This window comes from Triturus cristatus, chromosome 10 (genome assembly GCF_964204655.1).
Source record: "Triturus cristatus chromosome 10, aTriCri1.1, whole genome shotgun sequence".
Taxonomy (NCBI): domain Eukaryota; kingdom Metazoa; phylum Chordata; class Amphibia; order Caudata; family Salamandridae; genus Triturus; species Triturus cristatus.
In genome coordinates, this window is record NC_140593.1 from 613,289,006 (window position 1) to 613,314,178 (window position 25,173).

Here is a 25,173-nt window from a genome sequence, read left to right on the forward strand (position 1 = left end):
GAGAAAGCAAGAAGGGTTTGGTTGGGGGTGGGCAGGTCTGCTCTAGGGCAGTGGAGGAGTGGCTTGCCCACTGCTGAGGGCGCGGACTGGTCAGCCCTTCGGGCCGATCAAACCAGTCATGCGCACCTTACCTTTTTTTCCATGTAGGCTGCATGCAGCTGACATGGAGAAAATGGCCTCTCCATAGATGCCTGGCTGGTCGGCGTCCCAACCAATCACAACGCTGCCATTGCAGCATTGTGATTGACTTAGGGGAGGGGCTGGAGGCTGCCTGCTTCCTGTTCAGGAGAGGAGCAGGGAAGCAGAGGTGATGCGGGACAGGGCCAGCGAAGGTAAGTTAACTTTTTTTTTTTAATGTATTAAACCAAGCCCGCCCCCACCCCCCACATTGCTGCGTTGTGATTGGATCAGGGGAGCCTGGGAGCCCGAGTGCTTTCTGCTGCTTACAGCTGCCGTAGATAATAAGAAGAGGACAGAGGAGAGGCGGTGGCCAGCCATTTTCTAGTAAGTGTTTTTTTTTCCCTCTTTTTTTCAAACCCCCCCTTCCTTCTCAGAGTCCCCCTCCCCGCCACACCACCCTGATCCGGTAGCAGCCGCTACTGGGGTGGATTAGGTGTTTTTACAACTGCTGATCACAATGTCTTAAATACAACTGCTGATCACAATGTCTTAAATAACTAGATACTTTATGGTGCTTGTCCTTCTCTAGTAGTAGCACAGAGTAAGACAGTCATTGAACTACATGGATTTTTACGTCTAGCTTGACAGTGCACCTGATCGTTTAACCTACATTAAAATTATTCTATAGTTCTTTGCTTCCACAAAATACATATTCTTTCCCATACTATTTTCTTGAAAGGCTTCACATTATCATACAACAGTCCTTTAAAGCAAAAGCTATTAGCATTGCCAATGCTTGTTCTTAGTTTCAGTTACCTTATTCTTGTTAAATATTTGCTGGTTACACCATCTTGGCTTGGATATGTAAATTGAATAACTTTATTTTGAGAGAGTAAATAAATAATTACATTGTTAATAAGGCATTGCTCCTTGTGCCAGTGTACGAAGATGGAGCCAGGGATCAGATGAGTAGAACAAAATGCATAGATCAGAATAATGTGGAAAAGTTGAAAAGCAGGTAATAATAGTAAAAAAAAAGGGGGAAAAGTTTGAGAGGTCTCTGGGATAGAGTAGGAGAATACAGAAGTGACAAGAAGTCTAGGATACACTGTAGGCCAACCGTGAAATGGAAGGATAGTGGATGGAGGGACAGATCGGAGACCGGGTGAGGGATGACCAGAAAAAGACCATACAGAGAAGAGGAAAATGGGTGTTTGGGGGTGGAATGGGCCTACTTTTAAAAATGTGAGCAAAGAGGTTGATGGAAGAAGTGGGATTCACATGACCCGGGGTAGACTTGTCTAAAGCTGTCTTGTCTTGGCCATTTGGCTAGCTAGAATCAACATTATCTGTAAATGTGGGTACAATTGATTTCCATACTTACTTTTAGAGTGGATGGAGTTTCTTTCTCTTTGGCTTTGTAGCACCCACCAGATAGGTAAAGATATTCCACTTAAAGCAAGTTATTGTTTAATTGAGGATTTTAGGTTACATTGACTATGTCTTTGTGATTAGTCCTGCTCCATTTTCTCATACATGGGACCTTCTGACTGGAGTATGTGTAGTGGTTTAACAATTTTAAATATTTTGTTAGGCGCTTTTCATGTTTTGGTTGTGTTTTGCTGCTTTATGATCGTGTTTGTCACAATTTTTGTTACACATACAAGCTTTAAATTAATATTAACTAGGTTACGGTTCAGTCTGATAAAGCTACACAATGTATTGTTAAAATTGGTGACCTCCAGCAACGTGCTAACTTTCAAATGGTGATGCAGGTGACGGTGCAGCAGTTGCCTATTTATCCACTTCTCAAACAAATAAATTAAGGTGAGCTTACATGCTGCTTTTCTGTTTGAATCCAGTTTTTGCACTGCCTTCACTGTGTACCCCTAAGCAGTTTGTCGGTAGGCGGGGCCTAGTGAAGACATTCCCAAACCGCAGTAACGGGCTATGGGTGGTGCTCTGTGTAATCGTGGGCCTTTCATAGGTGCTTGGGTGTTCTAAAGTAGACGTTGGTGATATTCTACTATAATTGTTTTTAACTAGAGCAGGGGTCTCCAACCTTTCCTTTAATAAGAGTTACTTATTACGGATTACATTGCTGGAAGCACCGTGTAGGACTGCCACCAGTGGTCACCTCAGTGCATCGGGCATGGTTGACAGCAGTAATGTAAAAAGGCTGCATCAATATGGGCTGTCTCTACCTGGGTAATACATTAAAGCCATGGCTGCGATGCCACTGGCACCAAGGTAAATACAATTAGTAATAGGTCTCCCTAATGAAACTTCATCTATCACTCAAATATCACCTTTATATATATTTGGGAAATTCCACCAAACATATCAGCATATGAGTTCTAAAAATACACATTTTCATCTCCGATGCACACTTTTTAATTTTTTACATATATTAATTGAACCAAGCAAAAGGTTCTAACTTAGGTAGCTGGAGAGCTAACAGTAATGCACTTACTGCACGTTGAAAAAGCTTGGACTAGAGCAGTGGTTCTTAAGCTGTGCTCCAAAGACGCCTACTCATGGGTTCTGCAACTATTCTACAAAATAAAATTATATTCAAATGAATAAATTTAAATTAATAAAGTATATACAAATAAAGAAGTAAAATGTAAAACCTTTTTCTATTGCAAATTACACAAAATATTGCAATATTTGAGCATTTGTTTGGTGTAAACTTGTTTTTTGTATTTTTGTATACTGTTTTGAGGTTCAAATTATTGAAACTGCTTACACCCGGGGTCCGCGGCTTCGAATAACGACTCAGTAGGGGTCCCCGAATTCCAGTAATGGGGGCGCCAATGTGTTTTCCTCTAATTACTGTTACAGTCCTCCTCACCCACCCAAATGCTGCCGCTTTACACAACATGATCACCCCCCCAACTATAAATACATGTCTAATCTGAAGGTTTGAGAGGAGGGTGCACCATAGGAGATATGGTATGCCCCTTTTGCGAGTGAAGCTTCGTCCATATTCAAAGTGGTAGTGTGAAGAGTTTCTGTAATGCCCCTTTGTTTTTGTTTTACTCTGAAAAGCATACACTGTCATCTCACTTTAGGGTTTTTGCATCTTTTCAATGCAAAAGTAATTTTTTCTTTAGAACGGGCTGGACAGCTCCACTCTCGGTTTACATATTACTGATTCTTGAAAATGCACAAACAGTGGGTTTTGACTTCACCCACAGAAGGATAACTCACTTACCTCAACCGATTGGCTGTTCGGTGCATCATTCCGTATTCCAGGAAGTGCTTTCCTTCGACTGCACAAGGGACTATTTTACATCTGAAATGTGTGCTCAATCATCACCCTGTTTGTAGCCGTCAGTCTTTTATATGCTTTCGACTGACGACAGACCCAAGCATGCAACTCATCACCCAACCCCAGGGGATGTAAGTGAAAAATGTGTGTTAAAGGAGGGTCACTGATAACTACCTGGTCAAAGAAGTGTACCAATGAATACTTTGAAAGAGGCGTTGCCTATGTAATTAGGGGCGTGGTTTATGACATGCAAACTAAAATCCAGTGCTTCCCGCAGTATGCCTTATGATAAGTATTTGAGTGTTCTATGACCTTTTCTGTTACTGCATTCAAACATATTAATTTAAAGTACAGCAACACTTGAAAGCCGTTGTTTATTTTATGCAAATTTAATCTACATACACTCCCTTCCTCAATGTACCAACAAAGAAATGCGCCAGAGCCCGGATCCGGAATTACCAGCTTTATTTAAATCAGCGCAGGCAGCCGCAGGTACGATGCACCTGACGCGTTTCAGCAAATAGCTTTTTTTCAAAGGTTTGAGCATCGTGAAGTGCAGTGTCCCAGGTGTGACTGAAGTTCGTAAAATCATGTGACAGACAACCACCATACTACATGTCCCATAATTCATCTTGGGCCGCTATGGAATATCTGTACAATCCAAGTGATGTTTCCCCACAAACGACCCAGACATGTTGTTGCAGGTAAGTATGGCAGAGTAGAAAACTGGTGCACAAAAAGTCTGTGTTGCTGCCACACAAATGTCCATAAGCGCTGTGTCCGGAGCCTGCCAAGCGGAGAATCATCTCCCTCGGCTCCCTTTCCCATCATGTACTGCAAAAATCGCCCGGAAATCCTCAAAGCTTGCAGCAGGATGGCCGGGTCATGTCCCCCATCAATACTTTTCCAAAACAATGCTGTCGTCAGGGACCCCCAACCCTGCAGGGCAGCTCTGACTAATATATATATATATATATATATATATATATATATATATATATATATATATATACTTATTCAGCCTATCCAATGCACTACCCTATTTTTCACCCTATACCTCTATCAGTATATCCTCTACCTCCACTCTCACATTCACCCCCATACCGCTACTATGATCACCAAAATTACCCTTTCTAGAATCTTCCCTACTCTACCCCTCCTTGCATCATCTCATACCTCTTTTAGTATGCCGATCCCCCAAACCAAGCCTTTTAAAGCCGTTCCCTCTGATGTTTTCCCCCTTCACCCCCCTTTTACTCATCCCAAGCCTCCTCCTACTGCTATGAGCTCCAAAACAAACAAAAAAACATATATTTCTAAATCCTTCCCTCTTCTAGCCCTACACTATCCTTTTCAATTCAAATAACAGACTAACATGTCCACCACTCAAATTAATTTCTTATTTCACTATACTAATTCACCACTAATCCTTTATTGGTCCGGAGTAGGGTGCTACTCACCGAAAAAGCACTTCAACACCCGATCATTTGTAGCAGCCGCTATATAAATGCAAACCTTTTTCCCCTCTTCTATCACTCCACTATCCTTCTCAATCGAAATAACTGACTAACATCTCCACCACTCAAATTACTTTCATATTTCACTATACTAATTCACCACTAATCCTTTATGGGTCCGGAGTAGGGTGCTACTCACCGAAAAAGCACTTCAACACCCGATCATTTGTAGCAGCCGCTATATAAATGCAAACCTTTTTCCCCTCTTCTATCACTCCACTATCCTTCTCAATCGAAATAACTGACTAACATCTCCACCACTCAAATTACTTTCATATTTCACTATACTAATTCACCACTAATCCTTTATGGGTTCTGGTGTAGCGTGCTACTTGACGAAAAAGCGCTTTGACGCATCATCAGGGATAGTGAGCGCTATATAAATGCAATTACAATACCACATAATAGCGGACAAATGCCTGAAACTCGGCAGACCTATTTGGTATGCCAGCGCTTGTTACTATGTCCGAATAATGAGTAACAGTAATTATATTGTTGTGTAAAATTGGAATTGAAAAAGTTTGATTCTGAATTTTTGAGACTGATTCAGGTGGGATATTTTTTTGTGTTCAAATATTTTATTGTATTTTGAGAAAAAGGATATACAATTGCATGCAACTGCGATACTTACATGCATGAAGTGATACATAGTGCACATGACGACAGAATGAAAACCATATAGCAGTATTCACAGATGGGTGTCAGAAGAGAGATTTAGTTGACTCTGAGATTTTTCAGTGCATCTGATGGACGAGACCCAGCCTGGCTGTAATACACCGGTGATTAGTGAACACTTTTGAGGGTAACTCGTCTTTGGCTGATACACATTCAAAGTGACAGGGCTTTGGATTCTGACCATAGCCTGAGGTTTTGTTTGCAATCTATGAAGCTACAAAGTGTGCATTTCTCAGTGGAAGGGTACCTGGCCACAGCTTCTGCTCACAACTCAAGTCTGTAGATATGTCTGAAAGGGGAAACCGCCATTACACAACGCGGTTATAACCACGCGATGCTGTTACTAAGACGCTAACACGCATATGCCTTTACCACGCATATGCCTTTACCACGCATATGCCTTTACCACGCATATGCCTTTACCACGAATATGACTTCACAATGAATTTTGTTCTAAAAGCAAGAATGATAAAGGCATATGCGTAGTAACGTAATGCAGGTAACGGTAATATTCAAGCACTACAAAATAAATGCAACCCCCCCCCCCCCATTTAAGGGCTGTTCACTTACAGTCTAAGTCCAAAGCTGCTCTCCGGTCATGGCCCGGGCTTTGGTCATGCTGCTCTCAGGTTTTTAAGTCTCTGGGTTGTCCCGGGGGTCAATTTTATGGTTTGGGTGGCCCTAGAGTCTGGCTTAGAGCTCAGACGGAATGTTTATTATGGCTGCAGACTCAGGGGGGTGGGCGGGGGGGGGGGGGTTGTCACGGATGGGTATTAGAGCTCAGAGACAGGGGCAGGACTTTTTTTAGGGCTCTGGGTATTGGGTGCTACAGAGAAGGTGCCCACCAGCAGCAGTGCAAGGAGGGCGTGTCCCGGGCCCTGCGACCGACCTTTTGGTTCATGTGATGACTGGCCGACAGGGCTCCTGGGACGGGCAGAGCTACTGCCCAGCATTTAATCCCAGCCTGGTATGGCATTTTCTGGTACCGGACTTGTTGTTTGGGCGAGACTGGGAGGACCTACAACCGGCCTCCACGGTCCCGAATGTGCTGCTTTTCATGGCCCGACTGCTGCTTTTCGCGATCCCGACTGTGTTGCTTTCCCCCCACCGGAATCATCTGCTCACTGGACCCGACTTGCAACGCGGAGCACTGAGGCGGTTCATGGAAGCCCCTGTACATGCACCATCCTGCAGCTAACAAGGTACCACTGTACACTTGGCCCGCGGGGCCCTGCTGGCGGCACTCATTACTGCTCATTGATAATATCCCCCCCGCCCCGACTTCTTAAGATGACCTGCAAAGCGAAGAAAAATAATCCCAAATTCTCTCTGAAGCCCAACCCGGCCAATACCACGCATACCGAATTTGGAGCACGTACATGCCTTTATCAACCATGGCTTTACAACGAAAATGTCGTGGTACTGGGATATACGTTGTAAACAAATTTAAGTAAATGCCTGCGTGGTAATGATGCATGCGTTATATTGACAGCATAGTAAAGGTATGCTTTGTAATTGCATGCGTGGTTCCGTCATACAACTGCCTGAAAGGGTAGAGTGGTCTGTGGATTCTTATGAGGATTGCATCTTTTCTACAGGTTCTATTGTGAAGGAAATATGAAAGTAGTTTGTCAGTTTTTTTTTTTTGTTTTTTTTTTTTCCCCCAAAACATTTTTGTGGCTGTTTTGGCATATTCCAGTATCCCTGTTTTTGATTTTACATCAAGGAGTCGATGTGACTGTGAAGGGTAAGAATTGAGGTCAGATGTAGATATGTACTACAGGGCAGTGGCCAGCCAGACGCAAACATGTAATGTGGGGCAATGGGTAGCCAGATGCAGACCTCTTTCATGGACAATCAAAAGCTAAAGGAACATCTGTACCATGGGGCACTGCCCAGCCAGATGCACATCTGTTCCATGGGGAAGTGGCTAGTCAGAAGCCGATATGTACCATGGGGCAGTGACCAGCCAGATGCAGAAATGTACTATCGGACAGTGGCCACCCAGATGCTGATTTGTACCATGGGGCCCGTGACCACCCAGATGCAAGTATGTACTATAGGGCAGTGGCCAACCAGACTCCGATCTGTACCATAGGGCACTGGCTACCTAGATGCAGATATGTATTGCAGGGAAGTGACCAGCCAGATCTGTGCCATGGGGCTGTGACTAGCCAGATGCAAGTACGTGCTATAGGGCAGTGGACAACCAGATTTAGATCTGTACCATAGGGCAGTGACCACCCAGATTTAGATCTGCACTGTAGACTATAGTGCAGTGGCTAGCCAGAGGCAGACCAGTACTGTAGCGCTGCGAATCCGTCCCAGGCTGAAGCGCTGACTGTGAGCCAGCCACACAAGGGAACGGCGCCGCCTATCTGGCTCTCCCAAGCCTAAAGCTATATCTGTGAGAGTCGGAAGGCATTACTATTTACAGGCCACGTTTTGTTGCTTGTGAATGGGCAGACCCATCCTTGGTTCAGGGACTCTGCTCAGTGAGGTGCTCGCGAGGGCAGTGCTCTGCCGCCTCCACACGCTCAGCATAAACCTCATCGATATCCTGTCATGTAGCTGCTTCTCCGCCAGCAACGTTGTACTTTTAGGTGCCTTGGTGGTGCAGGGATTTTACAGATTACCCAGTAGGCTCGGGCGCATCGGACCTGACGTCAGCTCCCCCAAGACTGAAACGCATGGAACGTTAGCCTGCAGCGTCATGTGCACTATTCCGTATAAACCATGTGTGGAAGGGTTCGTTGGCTCGAAATAATACCAGCCTTTTGCGGTTTTTATTTTGCTCCTAAAATCCGAGCCTGTCCCATATCCTGCACTTAACGCGAATCAGGAGAAAGATGTTACTTGTGTTAGGAGGCAGGGTGTTGTGCCCAGCATGGGAGCGCTGGGCAATTCACAGCCTTGCTTGGGTATTTTTTAAGCATACAAATGAGGTTGGAAAAAGGGACGTAAAAATGTATTTGTGTCGTAAAGTGCGGGAGGCACTTCCTGCATGACGTCTCTGTTGCACAAATGACATACACGAATGAGCCAATGGTCTGTCGAGTCAAGTCGTCGTAACAGCATGCTGCTCTTTCGCACTGGAGCATTCATGGATTTTCTTACGGGCATTAGATATTAGCCCGGCACCAAGATTTGCAGAGGCCGCCCCCGCAGGGGGCTCGAGGGCCGGCGCCATAATGGCCGCCAGAGCCCGGGAAGGAACAGGAACTGGTTTTCACCAGTGGGAAGCGCCGCAGGGCAGAATGCCCTGAGGCCCCCGCCCTCTCCCTTCCAAGAACAATAGGAAGGGGAGATATAAGACGACGCTCCCCCCTGTGGCAGCCCACTTGCATATCCTGGGAGCTGGGGGAGCGGCGCCAAAGACTTTCGAATCGGCCGTGGGCTCTTAGGAGCAGCTGCGGCCTACACCGTCATGACCCGGGCGATGAAGGATCCAAGCCCGCAGTAGAGAGCAAGGAACCCTGCTACCACATGAGGTGCCAGATGTTGGGGGACTACATGCCCGAAGCGTCCCCACCCCCGCCGGGGCACGGAAGATCGGGATGGAATGGACGGGGCGAGACACCAGGCATGACCCCCAGCTCCCCAGGAGTTCTGATGCTCGCAGCGCCGGAAGCAATGGCAGGGTAAGGGCTCGAAGAGTGGCGGCGTCTCTGCCTGTCACCATTGCCATGTTATAATAATTGCCTGCCGTGCCTTTCTTAGCGCAAGGGCGATGTACTAGCCATGTAAGCAAGTGTAGCGCCAATCGTTAATATGGGCTGGAGGCGCAGCGGGCCGAGGGCTGTTACTGCGCTCCACAACGCCGCCACCGCAACAGGTGCCCCTTCCGCGCTTTGGCGATGCGTACGATACATTGCTGCTTTGCCACCCCCCCCCCTACCCACCACTGGCAGGGATCAGTGCAGAGGACGCGCGGCTAGGCGCACTCCCACTGCATAGCGGGAGTGGGGCTGGAGTGGGGTTAAAGCGAGGAGAGGTCGTGGCCCGCCGGCGGTGCTGCCGCCGCTAGGGAAGCAGGATCGGAGCCTCGAGGTCGAGTCCTCGCCCTGTGATTCTCGGCAAATCACTTAGTGTCCCCGTGCCTGAATGTGTAACGGGGATGTGGTGCTATGTGAAGCACTCCAAGGCCTTTCCGGTCGAGTTCGCGTTATGTGTCTGTGAGTATAAAAGAATATACGAAGTGGGCCCTGCTGACCTTTGGGGGACGTCTGCGGTGGGGTACATCGGCCTCGGATGCTGTGAAAGAAGGGAGCAGTTGTGTAACATCACATGTGTGTTTGCGTGTAAAACATGCTGCTGCTACTGCCTAAAAAGCGGTATTCCCAATGGGTGCCATATGTGCCAGTAGACGTGAACTGTTGAGCAGGCATTTTTCAATGGTTTTGGTGCAGACGGCTCTAAGGAAAGCCAGAGCTGCGCCACTACAGGGGCGCCCCGGGCTCAGAGAGTAGATGCAGCGCGCATGTGACGCACATACTTTGAAGGACGCTACAAACAGTTTTACACCAGGCAACTGTGCCACAGTTTGAAGCAGGATCCCGAATTATCTGCTTTTTAAATGTGTGTGTTGTTTGAGCCTCCTGCGTGGCCATATTGAGAGATCTCCGTGACACCCCTTCAAACGCCCACGAGTGCAGAACTCACATGTTTGTAAATACAAACTCACGGCACGAAGACAAAGGCTGCTGGGCGCACCGAGTACCAGGACACACGCACCTATTCCTGCCGAGGCGCGCGAGCAGCCGGGCTCTGGGCCTCAGAACATACAAACGGCAATTAATAAACTATGTCATTGGTAGAGGGTCCCAACAGTTAGGCTCGTAATAAATAACATCTAGTTTTATTTATTTTCGCTGCGTTTATTACGGAGGGTCCACTTCTTTCTCTGAATTATCGTTAATGCATCACGCTCGTGGCCGGCGCGCATGTAAAGAGCTCCGGTGCCTTCTGTCGAGTATGCGCTATATATATGCACCGAGTGTGAGTAGTCTCCCCCCGAGCGAGCGGAGTGCTGTGTGGGGCGCCATTGGGGCGGAGGGCGCTGGAGCCTGGGAAGGGATGCGGAGAGTCTCTGGGCTGGGCCTCGACTTTCGGGCCCCTGGGGGGGGGATTTGCCTTGGCCCCCAGCTGCGCACCTTCGCCCACCGGAGCCGTGGTGTATGCGGCTTTACATTGTCTTAGTAGGCAAAGATGTGTGGCCTTCACGAGCGAATTAAAAAAGTCATAACCTTAAAGAAATTGCAATGTAGCCTTCAGAAGCGGTTTCGGGAAATCTCTCCTCCCGTCAAACGTCTTGCAGATGGACGCTTGGTACATGCATCAACCGGAGCACGACCCCCCCTATCTGTGCGCTTGCTGCTAGACCAGTTTCTCTAATCAAAAATAACAGCAGAGTGTGCCAATTTTGATAGTCAAGGGAGTGAATATGCGGCGCTGGCATTCAGCGCGGATGGAGGTATGCCCCTACAGATCGGGGCTTCTTAGCTGCAACACCTTTCACGGTGCTTTCATGGGCTAATGGGTAAGGCGTCTGACTTCGGACTAGAAGTTTGAAGGTTCGAATCCCTACAGGTCGGGGCTTCTTAGCGGCGGAAATTGCAACTTTTAATCTCCCTGTGCCTGAATGTGTAATGTAAATGCGGGGCTACGTAAAGCGCTCCGATACCTTCGGGTTGAATTCGCGCCATATAAATGTGACGACCAGCTCTGTTAACGCCAGACTGGTTCTGTCAACTAGCGGTGGTCGGCACCGGAAGTGAGCCACGTTGCTCACCAGGTAAATACACCAAAGAGCAACAAGTGTGTCATGTGGGCCTCTATCTATGTATGTAATAAACACTATTAATTTAAAAAAAAAAAAAAAAAAAAAGGGAAACACCATTAGGGCTGTCGACACAGAGTTTAGCAGCTATGTATTTAAAGCTGACAGGCGTAAAATGGTGTGTTCCCAAGGAATCTCTCCCAGGGATATTCATTCCATGAAAACCCAGAGTGCCATTTCCAGACAGAGCCTTTTGCATGACCAGTACGTGTAAGGTTTCCATCCCACTGCAGAGGACTATGGGGATTGCTAAACGCCCCCTAAGCGAGCTATCACGACCAGTATAGTCTAAAGCAGAGAGGCTGACGTCATTACTAAAATATATATATATATATATATATATATATAACTTAAACACACTGAATTCTGGTTCTGGGACCAGGGTGCATAGTACGCTGAATGCGGGCAAGGTAACAAGAACGCTGAATGCTGGCAAGGTTACAAAAAAAAAAAAAAAAAAAGACAAATAAATAAATGTGTCCTTTTGTAAGAGTTCATGCGTGCTGTGAAAGCGCCCCAATACCTTTGGGTCGAGCCCGCACTGTAAAAATAAAAATAAAAAAAAAAAAAAAAAAATAATAAGTGCCAGAAAATAAACAAACTAAGTACAAACGTTTCGCAGACAGGGGTGGCATCCCCCCCCTATGTAGATCCGGTGAGAACACGCAGGGCATGCGTGTGTTGCTCATAATCGCTGGGCTTCCCAGCCTCCTGGTGCCCGTGACAGAGCGAGGTCCCAGGAGTAGAAGTTAGCATGTGTGGGTGCCTACCAGCGCCGTGCGTCCCAGCCTCTAGGCGCCTGTAAAAGAGCGCTTTCCCGGTAGGCATGGGTCAAGCACCAGACAGGGAGGGCTGTGCTGAAGTTACACAGTGCTTGGGTTAGCATACCTGCTGCAAAGACCGTCCATACAACATGCAGATCGCGAGGGAAGAGCAATGTCAGATGTCAAAGCATAAGATCGGAGCATATGTAGTACTGCCAGCCTATCATTCTGGGAATGTCGCAAAAGGGGTCAATTGGCGGTGAAGTTGTTCGGGTGCGAAGAGCACCTCGAGCCATTGCGTGACACTTTAGATTCGGAGTTTGGGCTGGTCCAGAACAAGTACGCTGCAAACGTACTGCCTACCTGTAGGGTGCAGTCAGCTGACCCATCCAGTAGTTACCGTAAACCGAAGTGGATGAGGCTTGGAAGAGGTAGAGGCCATGGTGTAGAGGGGCTTACCGGAAAAACCTCCCAGGAGCAGGTTGAGGTAGAGGATGGGATGTGAGCAATGTATATTGTATCATGCTACCACAGACTGTAGCTGACTGTCTCCCAATTTTTGTTTTCATGATTGGCCCATGGTGAGAGGAGACAGCGCCGTAAGACTCCGAGCAGGACGCAAGCGTCCCGCCTCAAAATGGCGAGGAAGGAGCAGAGCACCATGGCGTGTGGATGGAAGATTGCCATCAGAGCCAACCCGACGTCAGCCACGAGAGGTATGACCCATTGCGGGTGGGGACAGCACTGTCAGACATCGGAGTAAGATGCAGGTGTGCCAGGGCACTAACGGCAAAGATGGAGCAGAGCGCATCATTGCGTTTGTGGGAGGATTGCCGTCGGAGCTGACCAGAGTTGGGGGGAGCCGCAGGAAGACGTAAGCCTCCCTGGCGGCGTGGCGGAAACAACAAGTGTATTGGTATTGTATGGGAGCACACCAACAGGGCGGTGTGTAGAAGGAGGGCCACTCACTTTGGGATGCCGCACGGCAGGGTGAGTGCGCCTGACGAAATCGGGGTAGCAAACGGAGACGGCGCTCGCAGCCCAGCCCCCGCCAGAAGGTGGGGCACAAAAGAGACTAACAAGGTAGCGAGTTGGGGGCCTAACTCCGGGGAAAAAGCTACCCCCCCACACGCAAAGGGGCGTGGTAAACAACAAAGAACAATCTATGAGCTGTCAGGGTGATTTACGACCCTAGGAGTTGCAAATGAGCAAAAAGACAAACCAGTGATTTATGGCCAGCCGATGATTTATGGCTGATGATTTATGATGCTCATGCGGAGTGATTTATGACAGCCGAATGATGACAGATTGTGACAGAATGATTTATGGCCTACCGATGATTTATGACCCCATGATTTATGATATGTTGGCAAAATGATAACGAAATTATGATGGCTTGTGATAGAATGATTTATGACCAATGATTTACGACCCATGATGTCGGGCTGCTGATTTATGGGGATCAGGCAGAGTGATTTATGGCAACAAAGTAAGGGCCAATTGTGGCAGAATGATTTATGATGCATAATGATTTATGGCCCATGATTTATGATGTCCAGCTGACAATGCGTGACATCACATTGGTAATAATGTGTGACAACGATTTATGACCCCGGCCTCCAAGGGGTGGCAGGGGGAGTTGTACAAGTGCGATTATGTAATAAAACTGCGGCCAACAATTACCACCACATACGACGATTGTTGGCTGTTTTTCTAGTAATGCAGATGCACGAATATGGTACGGTTCCTGGAATGGGCGCAGTGCGGCCGTTATTGCAGAGGCCGCCCCCGCAGGGGGCTCGAGGGCCGGCGCCATAATGGCCGCCAGAGCCCGGGAAGGAACAGGAACTGGTTTTCACCAGTGGGAAGCGCCGCAGGGCAGAATGCCCTGAGGCCCCCGCCCTCTCCCTTCCAAGAACAATAGGAAGGGGAGATATAAGACGACGCTCCCCCCTGTGGCAGCCCACTTGCATATCCTGGGAGCTGGGGGAGCGGCGCCAAAGACTTTCGAATCCCACCCACCCACACCTTGGGAGCAGCAGCGTCGCAGTGCTGACGAAAACCAAAGGAACTACGGGTACAAAGGTTTGGAGACGAAGACACACTGGCATACGGTGTGTGTGAATAGGGCCACTCACTTTGGGATGCCGCTCGGCAGGGTGAGTTGGCCGGCAACTGGGGCAGGTAACGGAGACGGCGCTCGCAGCCCAGCCCCTGCCAGACGGCAGGGCACAAAACAGTCTTAACAAGGTAGCGAGTTGAGGCCTGACTCCGGGTAAGGAACTGCCCCCGCGCAACAAGAGCACACACAGATTGCAAATCTAAAATGGCGGAAACAACAAGTGTATTGGTATTGTATGGGAGCACACCAACAGGGCGGTGTGTAGAAGGAGGGCCACTCACTTTGGGATGCCGCACGGCAGGGTGAGTGCGCCTGACGAAATCGGGGTAGCAAACGGAGACGGCGCTCGCAGCCCAGCCCCCGCCAGAAGGTGGGGCACAAAAGAGACTAACAAGGTAGCGAGTTGGGGGCCTAACTCCGGGGAAAAAGCTACCCCCCCACACGCAAAGGGGCGTGGTAAACAACAAAGAACAATCTATGAGCTGTCAGGGTGATTTACGACCCTAGGAGTTGCAAATGAGCAAAAAGACAAACCAGTGATTTATGGCCAGCCGATGATTTATGGCTGATGATTTATGATGCTCATGCGGAGTGATTTATGACAGCCGAATGATGACAGATTGTGACAGAATGATTTATGGCCTACCGATGATTTATGACCCCATGATTTATGATATGTTGGCAAAATGATAACGAAATTATGATGGCTTGTGATAGAATGATTTATGACCAATGATTTACGACCCATGATGTCGGGCTGCTGATTTATGGGGATCAGGCAGAGTGATTTATGGCAACAAAGTAAGGGCCAATTGTGGCAGAATGATTTATGATGCATAATGATTTATGGCCCATGATTTATGATGTCCAGCTGACAATGCGTGACATCACATTGGTAATAATGTGTGACAACGATTTATGACCCCGGCCTCCAAGGGGTGGCAGGGGGAGTTGTACAAGTGCGATTATGTAATAAAACTGCGGCCAACAATTACCACCACATACGACGATTGTTGGCTGTTTTTCTAGTAATGCAGATGCACGAATATGGTACGGTTCCTGGAATGGGCGCAGTGCGGCCGTTATGTGTCCTAGGATGAAGGTGAGGCCTTAACGTGATGAATGTGGCTGCCCGCGGCTCACGCAGTGGGCCACCTAAAAAGAGCGGCCCCCCTTAGTGCCACTTAGGCACACCGTCACCTCTGTAGTCTGGGGACCCGGGGGAGGAGTCCCTCAGCACGGCGCGCGGGCCGCATAATTTTCGTTGCACAGAGGGTTGGGGAAGGTACTTGTACCTCTCCCTGCCTTCCTGGCGCCCTCTTTGCTGCCGGACAGGATCACACCATAACTGGTAGCACTGATTGGGTTGGCCACAGTGCAATTGGACTGATCAGGCGGCAGGACAGCGTAGGTTAGGCTCCGCTGCCTGCCCTTGGATCTCCCGTAAGATAACCCACCATGTTGCATACTTTTGTGTGGAATAAACCTGGAGAAATATTTCTCCCAACCAAAAAATTGTGTTGTGTATTTATTCCATCGTGCATGCTATTGCCATTGGGTAGGGAGTGTTGCCTATATAGGCAGTAAGAGATGTTTCAATTATCATTCATGAATGGTTTTAGAACAAGCCTACCAAGAGACTCTGGGGCGGAGGGGTAGAAAACAAGCTTTTGTTAAACACACAAACCTTTTCATTCTTCTCTTGCCAAAATTGCGCATTTGCCAATGTCATTTGATGGGTGTCATGGTTGGAAGGCGGGGAGTGGATGGGGGTATCGTAGAGATATTCCTTAAGAGGCGGAAGTAGCAACGTGAAGCACTGTTGGTTGCAGTCTGATTGGCTAGTGGAGCTAATTTGTGACCGGTCCGGTAGGCTCTTTGGACTAATGCATCCATTACAGTAATCTGCTTTTTGACCTCCTGGTCAAAGGTCCGAATTCAGACTGGTCTGTTCAGCCTTTCATCCTTGCCAGGTCGATAAAATCAGTAGCTTTGAATTGAGCAATGCCCATAGAGCACTATTCAAAAATGGCCCCAAAATACTACAGGGAAGACTCGAGTTCTATGGCCCGACAAACTTGCGGTCCTCATATCTGGCACTGGCCAGAACCAAACGTATAAAGAAAGTAAGGTCCGGAGGGCGCTCCTTCTCATATCTGGTAGCAAGAAAATGGAATGACCTTCCCACAGACCTCCGACTCGCACCCAACTTTCTTGAGTTCCGGAAAAAATTTAAAACTCATCTGTTCCCAACAAACTAGCACCTTCATGCCTGTTGCAGTAGTCTAATACCCTAATCCGTGCTGTTAACGCCTTGATATCCCTTGGGATGAATGTTGCGCTCTATAAATAAATAAATAAAACGGGGCATGCGGTAGGCCCAGGGGGCATTTGTCTTTAACAAGTTTTGAGCTCAGCAGTGGGCCTGAAACTTGATAAAAAAACAAATACCCCATGAGCCCGCCACAGGCCCATGGGCAGCAGGCTCTAATCATTTTAAAAAATGAATGGCCCCAGGTCCCGCCACATGCCCCGTGGGTGGTGGGTTCCAAACCAGATAAAAACGAATTACCCCCGGACTGCGGGCCCAAGGGGCTTTATTTTTATCAAAATTTGGTCACGTTCGCCACTGGACACGCGGCAGGCACTGAGGACAATCATTTTGTCTGATTAGGGCAACCGCCCAAGGGCTCGCCACGGGCCCTGGGGGTATTTATTTTTTTATCAAAATAGAACAATAAAGCGTTGCTAAAATGAAACCAAATGTACATATTTGTGCTGCTAAATGTGCAAAGTTGTGCCGCAATTTCCTGGGGGATCTGTGGTATGGGTGGGTGGGTTTAGGAAGTTACTAGTGTCTTAGTGAGGTTACTAGTTTTGTAAGGCATTTCGCCGAGGGTTTTTTGATACAATGATTCATTTGCCAGAACTTTTCTATTAAAAGTGACCTCTTACCCTTATATCTATATCTGTGTGGAGCGTCTTCTAGGCGCGCCGTCTTGCCCGATTGAAGGCGGCCAAAGTGGATTCACCTTGTGAAGTCGGGAACAGTGGTTATAAATGCCGAGGCGGCTGCCATTATCCGTCTCGTTGCTGTACTCTGTCTATACAGTGACTAAAAGTAGATCTTGTTATACATCATGTTCTGCTAAAATAAACAACACGTCCCCGTGGGCTGCAGGGCTAGCCCCTTAGGCCTCTCTGCGGTTGGTCATGAAACAGCCTCTGAGATGCTGGAACTGATAAAGCCACTTTCTTTCCGAGTGAGGTCTGGGCTTGTGAGCCAAGAACGCAGCGCCCTTTCTTATTGGAGAAGCAAGGCCAGGGAGTTCTTTGGGGCAGAAGCATATATATATATATATGTTTTTGTAACGCGTGGTTTTAGTATGTGTAAATTTCTGTGTTTTGGTACCGAGTTACCTCTATAGACATGACGGGCTGCATCGGTCATTGCGTTAAGTGTGCACGTGCTCTGTTACGATAGCAGCGGTTTTTCTATATCTAAATTACACCAGCTTTCCAAGGCCCTCATTGAGGATACGGCACAAACACAGAAGTAGGACTTTATTTTGGCAGCTGCTATAAGCACAGAACTACAACGGCAAATATCCATGACAAAGGACGACTGTCATTTATTTGGGTGCGCGCGACTTTAAATCTAACGCAGCTGGTAAATCGGGGTTGAGTCTCGGCTCAATATTCTGTGATTCTTGGCTAATCACTTAATCTTTCCGTAGCTTAAAAAATAAAAATGTGACCTTGTGTAATGTAACGGTTGCTCATATAACGCTTTCAAATACCTTCGGGTCTTATTTGCTCTTTACAAAACTGGGAAGAAAAAAACCTGGCAGATAGTGCTAATCGCATACGGAAAATGAAATGCTCTTTTTGTGGTCTATTATAAAGTTGCTTATTTTGGCGTCAACGCATGGAATTGATTGGCTGGGTGAATAAAGGGTTAGATTGGTGAACCTCGCTCACGCACGAGTGGCGATGCCTGTGTACCGAGAGAAGACAGTCCTTGTTTTGGTAGAGGATTTTGCTTCTGCTTTTCGGATATTGAAAATGTGAATTTCACTCTCTTCTAGTAATTGCATAGTAACCAAGCGCGAAAGAGTTGGTCTTATGTATGTGTGCACATGAGGATTATTTAATTACATTACACCTGGCGTCCCTCAACGTTTTGACCAGGTGCAGCTCTGAGGCTAGGATCGCACAGCATCTGTCTAGAACATTACCACTTAAACTGTGGCTGGCTGCTCTAAATAAAAATTACCTAGTAGGGACGCCTAAGATTCAATACGTGAAACACAAAACTATCAATACAAATCCAGGAGTTTGTAAATGGCTTCAAACTTTAATTATGATCTAATTTGCCAACACAATATCCATGTTTCATCTTGAAATTCTCCCTGTGTTGATTGAAGTCTACAATCCTGCATAGTATTCTCTGTTTAGATCTCATCAGCAGGGCTTCTCAGTTTATGTTGCCAAATTGTTAACCAAGGCTTGCTTCCATCTGCGTAATTCTAAACAATTATCCAACATTCTAACTGGTGAACAAGGCATATAAAAACAATAAGACCACAGTCCTTGACTGTCTGCATCTCCGTGGGGAGAGAGAAAAAAACTGAAAGAGCATGTGAGAAACTGGAGTGAGGTTCCCCCTTTCTGCAGGGGGGACCCCCCCCGTGTAGCCCTAATACCTCCATTCCATCTCGTAGCCGCCCACCAGTCTGCCGTTGTGTCTGCCCCCAACTCATCACCTGCTCTGTTTTACCGTACTAGGGCTCAGCCTGCCCGCCCACCTTCTCTTCTCACCTCCCCCCCCCCACTTCTTCGTTGTGCCTCGCCCCACTTTTCCTTCTTTTCGCCTCCCTCCCTTTTCTCATATATTAGTACTGTTTGCTGGTGGTGCTTTTACTGTAATTCGCATTAGATATTCTACTGCGGGTCCATGTTAGACTTGCATGCTGCGGTCTGTACTGTTATTTTCCGCAACTTCATTCTTGGCAATACAGATATATGGTACAGCAAATAGAAACCGGAGTGAAAAAGAGAATGATATGATATGAGCAAGAGAAGGTGGTGTAAGGGAGGTTAAGCGGGTGTGAAAGGCAAACGAGTGTAATGAGCTGCGAACCGAGTATTTGAAAGGGGGTATGGAACACGTGTGTTTGTGGGAGGAGCATTTCAGCCAGAGGTGAAGGCGTGAGAGTCTGTGTGAGTTTGGTGTGTCTATTACATGCCTTGTTTGTAAGCTAGCATGAAATACTCCTTTTTTTCATGAAGCGATATTTGACTAGGCAACCGGCTTATTGCTTGTGCTATGTGTACTTTGAGTTTTGAGCCAGTGTATGCTTTACACCTGTCTCCCTCTGGAGAGCCATGGACTGCTTGACCCGTGCTGCCACTGACCGTCAAGTGCTGTAAGAGGTGGTACTTATGCCCGTTATTCAGGATCCGTAGCAGGTCAGGCCCCAGGACATCAGGAGTAAAAGGCCTCAACCTCCACTCTTGGGCCCAGTAGCTCCTGTTGACCCCTAAAAAGGGTTCTCGCAACCCCACAAAACAACATGCTGTTGAAAGAAAAGCCAGAAACAGTGTATAGTATAATATGCATGCCCACGGCAAATATGCCACAGTGGTCACCAAAATTGTGAATCTATGAAAGGGAATATATGCAGCTTAATGCGACACAATTTGTAGCAGTATTAACCTTTATTATGTAAATTTATCACATATTAAGTGTGTGGCCAAATTTGCACCACATTAGTACAGCAATTGAAAAGAAAGGTGACCAGTTAATGGAATAATGTACAGCACTTTTTGTTTAATCATTTTTGCTTTAGAAACAAATGTTCTTTTTGGGAGAAAATTTCAAATTATGCTGCATTAAGTGCATTCTGGGGCAAACGAGGAAAATCCATTATATTGAATCCTGCTGCAGCGGAAATGCATAATTCCAGTGTCGCTAGTTATATGTTGCTCTGCCAATTAGCAAACTTCTAAAATGCAAAATAAAATGTAGTTCCTGACGTTCTACTGTGGGTAGTAAGTGCTATCAAATTCAATTTCTGCATTTTAGGTATCACCTAGGCAGTGCTTGCGCTGTCTCTGAGACATGCTGTATTCAGGATATGTGCTTTAAAAGCTCTGCCCATTTTCAAGGACTACCCCCGTTACATGTGTTACTCGGAGCTTGTGAGCACAATTTCTTTCTTTAATCTGGAGCACTTGAGACCAGTGCTAGTGGTTTACAAAGCTCTGTTGTAAATCTTGTTTTTACCTTGCCACATCAAAGACCAAGGTCTGTTTTGGCTGCAGTTGCCTCCTCCTCCTCCCCTGCTTTAGAACAGCACGTCCTGGTGACGGGGTCCCTGCCTTCATAAGGTTGCTGCTGCCTCCCTCTCAGAGCTCAACAAGCTTTTGCAATGCAGCAGGTCTCTCATTTGCGAGAGTTTGAGCTATTGCCATTGTAAATGACAATGTCTTTTATGTGTTTTGAAAACCTGCAAGCGGTGCGAAAACACGCTCTTTGTACTTCTAGTAGTTGCTTACAAGAAGCAAGGCTGGCAGTAACTGCGCCTGTTTTGCTGTCAGACTTGCTTCTCGTAAGCAAGGACTATAAGTACAAAGTGTGTGTTGTGTGTTTACGCACTGCTTGCAGGTTTTCAAAACACATAAATAAAAAGATTTGTAATTTACAATGCCAATACCTCAAACTTTCGCAAACGTGAGACCTATTGCTTTCCAAATGCTTATTTCAATCAAGGGTTAAACAACCCGGTGAGTGAGAAGGCAGGGACAGGACAGCCGTTCTTATGCAGATATGGGCATCTGATTGCTAATATTAGCAGTCCTTCGATAAAGAAACCAACATGCTAAAGATACCAAAAAGCCTGAAGAGGCACAAAGAAAAGAAAACTAATGGACAGGTGCCCCTCTTTCTGCTGGGCCCATCCTCTGCCTTGGGCTTGGTGTGAATTGGGGGGAGCGCTGAAATGGGGCATGCCTTGAAAAAGTGCAGCACAGATGGCAGCTGCTGCCTCGCAAGAGCTGCCAGTACATTGCGCTATGCTCGCGTTACTTTCTCGCCTAAAACAGCCATGAATTTGCATCAGAGAAAACTGTTGTGACACTTTCTAACAAGCATTGGCAAAGCCAGTGAGTCTTGCTTTAATTTGCTAATATATGAAAATACAGGCATTGCATTGTCAAATGCTGCTTAGCATGTTAAAACCAGGCCTATTGGTTTTACTAGTTCCTGGGGAAAAGTTACAAAAAATTGACTGATAGAATGCACCCAGGACTTGTAAATGCAGCGGACAGTGTGATCATTGTGTGTACTTTTCAGATCTAAAGTAGTCCTCATGCATTCCAATGGATGAATTTCCTAATGGGTGGAGTGATGGACTAAACAGCCAATAGCATGAGGTGAGACTGGTGTACTCCTGTAGATTGAGTTAAAGAGCCCTCTATTTATATTTTGTAAAATATTGGTAACAGTACATTTTGAAGACTGAAGCGCTGTCAAGCCAGGCATCAAAACTGAGAATGTCCTGGCAGATTGAATTTTTAATTTGTTTCAATTAATTAAAATTGTTACAAAAAACTACACAGTATATCTTTTTGGGAACCTTATTAGTTCTTAGTTAAAACATCAACATGTCATTTAATTTCGTTGATTTTGAAATAATACAATTGGACTATAAAAACAGTTAAGATTTGATATATGACCACAATATTTAACTTTCGGTGTGCCTTTAGACCAGAGCTGAGCTTTTGCTTACGAGTCCTTGAAGTTGTCGTGCAAATTTTGCAAGCCTTGCCAGTTTTATCGGGATCTCCAAATAAAAAAAAAGTTCAGTTGCTTCTGAGCAAGTCCGAGTGCCATATTTTAGATACCGTGCTTTCAAAAAAGTGCAACGTGTATACATGAAATATGGGCAGATGCAGATTAGATGAGCCAAGGTTTCCTCATACCGTTGGCACAAAATCTACAACAAGTGAGCATCTCGAGGGATTTCCAGCAGGATTTATTGGCAAAACCATGTCCTGGCTAATTTGGGAGTCTGCTTTTTTCTGAGTAACTATTTGACTGGTGGAGGCTGTTTATGAGCAGGTTGCAATACAATGCAGATGAATGGTTTTTTACTTTTGATATGAATGAGGGAGCTTCAGGCTGGCATCTGACAGTTACAAAGCAAGATTTAATCTGAATAACTGCTTATACAGAAGCAACATTCGCACCTGTATTCTTAAGGGTGGCATTCCACGGCACAGGAACACACATTTCTGCCCCATCAATAGCTTTGTCCCTGTATGACTAATCTGCAGCAAAACTTTGGAAAAGAACACAACACCGTACCAATATCAGATATCTGCCAGATGAATTGGCAAAGGTTTGAGGGGCAAAGTTCCAAGTGAAGATCTTAGTCAAGGTGTTTATTAGATTTAATATATTAATTTGCAAATCAAATTGTGCAGGAAAAAATATAAACCAACCTGCAGAGAATCGTTCTACATTTCTTTGACACTTAGTGCGATTATAAGTTTTGTCTCTGCCGGTACAGAGGTATGAGCCAAATTGTAAATTACCTTTGAACATTCATGGATTATCGATATATTAATATTCACAAACATTGCCTCTGTATATGAAGATCACGAAGTCTGATCGACTGGAAGGATTCCAGCTAGTCACATTGTGGGAATATGGAATATGAAGCGTCGGGAGACCCGACAGTCCTTATGTTCGCCCACTATGGCATATCTTTCCTGGCTAGTATTACAGGTTTTTGAATGATCAAATACACAATGTCTTCACCATACACCGCGGCCTGGACTATAGACAAACCCGCCTAGACTATAGATACACAGGCCTTGAAGGATGTCCACCTGTGTGTATGTCTTGTGTATTGAATCTATAGTGCCTTCCTTTCTTGTGTGGAGATCTATTTTTGCATATGTACTGGTTTCATTTTATTAAACGAACCATCGGTTATGTTCTTGGTGGCTTTGTGTGCTTTTAGGGTTGAGCCTGAAACACTCTCTTCATATTTTCCTAGGACTGTTTTGATGCTTTCAACTTGTATGTGCACCCCCCCCCCCCCCCCCACACGCAATATTTGTTGTGCGCCAGCATTCTAATCCTGGCCTTCAGCGCTAGGGCATATGTATCACACAGCAGACCTTCACATTTTGTTACTTGACTGTTTTTTGTATATTGCTCAGGCACAAACAATGAGTGTATGGGAATGCCAATGTGGCATGCAGATCATTTTCACTATTGCCTTTAAAGAGCACTGTATTCCTGTGTTGGTATGTGGGTATTGTATGTATGCATTTGTAGTCCATTTCCTTGTGCAAATGGTGCTGTGCTGTTTGTTCCCCTGTGCATAAATTATGCGAGGTAATTGGGCGTTAATTTCTGTAATATCGTCTCATGAGTTTATCATCGTGCTGTAACTTCTCAGACTTTGTGTTTCTGGTATCTTCCTGTGAACTTTGCTGCCAGTTTCCTAGCTTGAATGAAAAGCTATGCTTTTCGCGTAATGTTACTATTGGTCACAGGTCAATTTTGCAATTTTTGGGTGGTATTAAGTTTTATGAAATAGATTTGCTCGTTCAAGCCATTATCTTTGTTTTCTGCTGAAATGCTCTTGTAGTATTTTTGAATACGAAGATTGGAGCATATTGCCACGTTAAAACTTGACTTAGTCGGTTTCAGTATTAAAAATAACCTCTCATTTTGTGCAATTCCGCAAGTGCATTATTGAGCCTAACTCAGATGGATGGAACAGTCAGACAGCTTGAAGCTTTTTAGGGCTGGTTTGACAGCAGAGCTGTTTGACATATTAATATTAATCCTCTGAAATATAAAGAGCTTTGTCTCAACCCAGAGGATTATTACTCTCTAACCTTGTGGTATTGGCTGTTTGGTGTATTATTCCGCCTTTCAGGAAATGCTTCTATTTGAATGCCTAAGAGGGCTTATTTTACATTGGTAAGCTGTAATGGAGTACCACTGCCAACAAGGAGTAAGTGCATCTGTATTGCAGTTGGATAGCACATTTTTTGATTCTGGATTGGGCACCGGGCCCCTCACACCCAACGTTGTGCTCTGCCCTTGCCAAGGTATAACGAGGCATGAGGATCAGTGGATGTGGCATAAGTGCTAGAGCGGTCGATCTTGAAGCCGGGGAACCGGGTTCGAGTCTCCGTAGGGATCAAGATCCTGTCATTCTGGGTAAATCACTCAATCTCCCCCCGCCGAACAAAAATGAATGTGTCGGTCTGTAATGCAACTGGTGTTTTTGTAAAGCGCTCTGACACCTTGGGGTTGAGTTCGCGCTTTATATATGCCCCCCCATACAAATAAAAGTGGAAGGAATATATATATATATATATATATATATATATATATATATATATATATATATATATATAGGCATGTTAAATTTTTAAACAGACTCAGAAGCAACAGCGACTGGACTGTGTGCTGACACTCGATGGATCTGCTGACACCGGCACTGACGAGGCGACTCATCGCCGAAACGCGTATGCCATGGCTTCACGAACTTCCAGCATGTCAATATGCCTGTTTCTCATGGACTACCAGCAATGTGATTTGTTGATCTTATTAAAAGCCCTCGCAAGATTCCGGAGTGTGCCGTGCTTGTTGTTCATGGGGAACAAGCGTTGGTCTTTATATATATATATATATATATATATATATATATATATATATATATATATATATATATATATAATATTTTTTGGGGTTACATAAGACTGGTGAGATAATGAAAGCTATTTCAAGGGCCGAACTACAATTTGGATGGGTGGTTTTAGGGGAAAAG

General features: G+C 46.0%; 1 protein-coding gene across 3 annotated transcripts in view; it reads left to right on the forward strand.

Moving 5' to 3' along the window:
• The window catches only part of SNN (stannin), a 120,715-nt gene that overhangs the window by 68,168 nt on the left and 27,374 nt on the right, over positions 1-25,173 (forward strand). The window contains exon 1 of one of the 3 annotated variants that reach the window (XM_085632135.1): positions 9,089-9,227. The exons of 1 other annotated variant lie outside the window; for it this stretch is intronic. The gene's annotated coding sequence lies outside the window, so the exon portion shown is untranslated. Of the gene's footprint in view, positions 1-9,088; positions 9,228-12,769; positions 12,906-25,173 lie in introns of those variants that run through there. One more of the 3 variants, XM_085632137.1, reaches the window with a different exon arrangement.